This window comes from Felis catus, chromosome A3 (genome assembly GCF_018350175.1).
Source record: "Felis catus isolate Fca126 chromosome A3, F.catus_Fca126_mat1.0, whole genome shotgun sequence".
In the NCBI taxonomy this organism is placed as follows: Eukaryota; Metazoa; Chordata; class Mammalia; order Carnivora; family Felidae; genus Felis; species Felis catus.
This window is the reverse complement of record NC_058370.1, coordinates 5,661,504-5,665,952: the sequence shown is the minus strand read 5'-3', so window position 1 is coordinate 5,665,952 and position 4,449 is coordinate 5,661,504. Positions and strand designations below refer to the sequence as shown.

The 4,449-nt window shown below is 55.7% G+C and overlaps 1 long non-coding RNA gene across 1 annotated transcript; it reads right to left on the bottom strand.

The window, feature by feature from the left end:
* Positions 1–462: 462 nt before the first annotated feature.
* LOC123384257 lies at positions 463–4,192 on the bottom strand. The gene is made up of 2 exons (XR_006595023.1): positions 3,854–4,192; positions 463–1,035 (listed from the first exon to the last, which is right to left on the bottom strand). It is a non-coding gene; the product is annotated as an uncharacterized LOC123384257 (long non-coding RNA).
* Between the last annotated feature and the right edge of the window lie 257 nt (positions 4,193–4,449).

Below are 4,449 nucleotides of genomic sequence, written 5' to 3'. Positions count from 1 at the left end.
CAGACCGTGTGGGTCTCCGAGCTGTGACCAAGTGTGGATTCTTCCAGAGACCCTCCCCACCCCGATTGAGGACTCCTCCACAAGGATGGGTCACGTGGCATCGGAAGATTCTTTTAAAAGAAGTCTCGGGCACCCGAGGGGCTCCTTTGGTTAAGTATCTGCCTCTTGATTTTGCCCCAGGTCCCGATCTCGCGGTTGTGAGATCGAGCCCCACGTCGGGCTCCACACTGACAGTGCAGAACCCGCTCGGGATTCTCTCTCCATTTCCCTCTGCCCCTCCCCCGCTCGTATGTGAGCTCTCTCTCTCTCTCAACATTAATAAATGAACTTAGAAAAGAGAAGAAAAGGAAAGAAAAGGAAAGGAAAAAAGAGAAGAAAAGAGAAGGACTCTCGAAGGTAAGGAAAAGCCACACATCACATTTTAGCTCCTGGGGTGTGGACTTGGGAGAGAAGGGCTGAGAAGCAGGTTTGAATTTTTTACTTTGCACATTTCTGTACATACAAGCTCCCTGGGCTCCCTGTGCACTTCAAGGGTGCCCTTGAACTCTGAAGAAAAGGTGCAGAGGCTGTACAGAGAGTTCCCGGATTATCCCTCCCTCAGTTTGAATTTCCTGAATTTCCCGGAACGTCACCCTTCTCCGCGACCGGGTTCCAAACTAAGAACCTGACATCGGCACATTATTATTCACTAAATTCTAGACTTTACGTGGACTTCACCAGGTTTTCCGTCCCTTCCCTGCTCCAGGGTCCTGTCCGGGACACGTGCCGTGCTTCCTCGCTCCTCGGGGTTGTGACGCTTTTTCCATCATTCCTTGGATTTGCTGACCTGGCCATTTGGGGGACTCGGCTCAGAGGTTTTGGGAGATGTCCTCCAGTCGGGGCCGGCCTGCCGTTCTTCGCGTGGTTGGGCCAGGGCTCTGGGTGTTCGCAAGAAGACCGTAGAGGTCACGTGGTCTTGTCCCATCCTCCCGGGGTAGCATGATCTCCACCTGGCACTGTTTCTTACTTTGAAGCGATTCTGGAAAATCGGCAACGCTGCGTGGAGATGTTGGTATATTTGTATCGACCCAAAGCGCTGGGAGGTGAGTCAGACCCTCCTCTCTACCTCCCTTGCTGCCTCAGTTTGAGGAACCTTCTCTGACATCCTGCACTGACTTGGCCAATTTCCTTGCTGAAATCACACCACATCACCACGCGAACCCCCGGCAGCCCGACTTCCCTGCGGCCGCACCCCTCCCCCAGGCGCTCTTGGGGTTCGGGTGGGGGGGTGGGCTCAGGTCACAATCTCGCGGTTTGTGTGTTCAAGCCCCAAGTCGGGCTCTGCACTGACAGCGTGGAGTCGGCTTGGGATTCTCTCTCCAGCCCCCGCGTTAAAATAAACAAACTAAAAAAAAAAAAAAAAAGAATTTAGTGCAGTGGAGACCTGTGGCACATGCCTCTTTTTTTTTTAAGTTTATTTGTTTTTGAGAGAGAGAGAGAGAGAGAGCGCGCCCCCAGTGCAGGTTTCGATCTCACAAACCCCGAGATCACGACCCGAGCAGAAATCAAGAGTCAGACGCTTCACCGACTGAGCCACCAGGCGCCCCTGCAGATGCCCCTTTGGATCCCCCCCTCTGGGCCATCAACGCTTCAAGGGCTCGGGCAGGGGAGGGGGCCGCCAGACACAAGGGTCACCGCCCCAGACCTGCCACACCAGGACCCGCACCCCGACAAGGCCTTGGGCGTCCAAGCACAACGTGAAGGTCAGAAGCGAGCCCTGGTGTGAGGTCAGCTGGCCCTGAGCTCAAATCCTCGCCCCGGCATTTTGCCCGCTCTTTTGACGGTGATTACTAATTGTGGGGGGTTCTGCCGCGTCCTTCGCACCCCACCATCCTATGGGATTCATGTCTACAACCCAGAGGCCCTCAACCAGCATTCCGTCCCCCGGGACACTTGCTGATGTCTGGAGAGATTTTGGTTGTCACAGCCGGGAGGGGCGTGTTGCTGGCATCTTGTGGGAATGGAGGCCGGGGCGGCTGTTATGCCCCCTCCGAGGCGGGACGGTCCCCACAGCAGAGAATCGCCCCGCCCAAGGGGCCGTTGGCAAAGCGAGTCAGTCACTCTCATGATCTGTCTCGCAGGGAAGGAAACCGAGGCTTCAAGAGGGGAGGGTTCCGAAGCCGGCCCCCGAGTGGTAGATGGAGGCTGTGACAGTCCCCGCAAGCGTTACTGTAACAAATCAACAGACCATTCAGTCGACTGACGTTTTACAAAGCATCTCCTCTGGGTAAGCGCTGGAATCACATCGGCGTGTGCCGGCACCCAGTAGGCGTCTAATAAATGCTGCTGATCACAACAGAGGCACTTAACTGTTGTGGAGCATTCAGGACATACACGGGGACGTTATCCATCAGGCTCCAAGGACATCGTTCTGTCATCCCCATCTTATGTTTTCCTCGGGAGGGGCGGCCAGGTCTCCCCTGGGGCGACCGCGGGCTGGGGTTTTCCACTCCCTGCCCCCACGTTCCAGGTCTCTGCGCAGAGCCCGGCTGCCCTGGGGGTTCCCGAAGCTCTGCGGTCCACGGTTTGGGCAGCACCCCAGGCGGCCCATCTGGGGAGTAGACGTGCTGTTGGCAAACCTCCATCCTTTGGCCACGCGATGGGACGGAGGGGGCAGGGCACAGTCCCACTAGTTGGTCTAGCAACTTCCAACCACCCTCCCCTCCTCTCCTCCCTTCCCTGCTTTATTGTTTCGTGTCAACTTGTTATTGAGACACGAAATGTACATACAGAAAAGGGTGCAAATCTTAACTGACCGGGTGCATGAGACTTCACGACGTACACACACGGGGTAACCAGCGGCCAGATCTAGAGACAGCAGGTGACCCCGGGTGCTCCCCTGGGCCCCTCTGGCCCCACGCCCCACCCAAAGGTAACCACTGTCCTTATTTGCAACCCCACACATTGACTTTCCTGCTTTCAAGATTCACGTGTGGGAGCGGATAGGAGGCTCTCGAGGTCTGGCTTCCTTCTCGTGACACCAAGTATGTGTGGCTGGGTGCCTCGCCTGTTCTCAGAGATCTAGAATATTCTGTCGTGATACAGCCCCATTTGTTTCCCCTTCCCGTTGATGAGCATTTCTAGTCTGAGGGTCTTCTAAGGAAAGCTGTGAAGAACATTCTTGCAGAACCCTCTTTAAATTTTACCCTCACCCGGGGCGCCGGGGTGGCTCAGTCGGCTGAGCGTCCGACTTCGGCTCGGGTCAGGATCTCACGGTTCGTGGGTTCGAGCCCCGCGTCGGGCTCTGTGCTGACAACGTGGAGCCTGCTTGTGATTCTTTCTCTAATTCTCTCTCTCTCTCAAAATAAATAAACTTAACTAAAATTCAACAAATAAAAATACAAACTTTACCCTCACCCTTGACAGCCATCACCAATCACTGTGACAGCCCCCGACTGTTCCGTAGGGCCATGTCCCCCACTGGCGGGCGAGCCCAGGCTGTCCTGCTCTCCCTGGTAACCCAGCTCCCAGCTCACCGCCCGCCCAAAGCTGGTGCTTAGCATGCATTTGGGGGATGAAAGGTCACCAGCTCTCTGGAGCATGTCAGAGACAATGCCCATCAAGGATTAACTTTGCGGCACAGAACTTGGATTTGCATGCATTTTGACTGAGGACCCCAGCAACTGCCATGCAAATGTTAGGGAAATGTCTCCCTTAGGCCCTGGGAGAGGACCAGATTGAGTGCGTGTGGAGCGGAGACCTGCTTTCCTCCCTGCAGCCACCAGCCTGTTGGGCTCCACCGGCACGGGCTGTCCTATTTATGGCCACCGAGGGCTGCCTGGAACCCCCCGCCCCCTCCCCCCCCGGCAGTTACCAGTGGGAACATTCCTGGGCTTCTTGAAGGCCTCCAGTCCCCCGCTCTGAGCCCACGCAGCGTCGGATGATAAAGGATAATACAGGATCCAACCCCAGCACCGACCCGTCTCCTGGCCCCTCAGACCTGTGCTATCAGCGTCCTGCAAAAATAGCCCGCTTGTGGCTATTTTGGGTCACGGGAGGCCTCGGGGAGGCACAGTGTTCTAAGGAGAACCAAGAGGGAACCCAGAGCAGCCAACGGAGAGGGGAAATGGAGGTCCCCAGGCAAACCCAGCCGCCGATGGCCTTTTCTAGCAAATGGGGACGTTTCTAAAAATTGCAAATTAGGGGGCGCCTGGGTGGCGCAGTCGGTTAGGCGTCCGACTTCAGCCAGGTCACGATCTCGCGGTCCGTGAGTTCGAGCCCCGCGTCGGGCTCTGGGCTGATGGCTCAGAGCCTGGAGCCTGTTTCTGATTCTGTGTCTCCCTCTCTCTCTGCCCCTCCCCCGTTCATGCTCTGTCTCTCTCTGTCCCAAAAATAAATAAACGTTGAAAAAAAAAATTAAAAAAAAAATTGCAAATTAGCGTCCAGGATGTCAGTATTATGAGTATACTA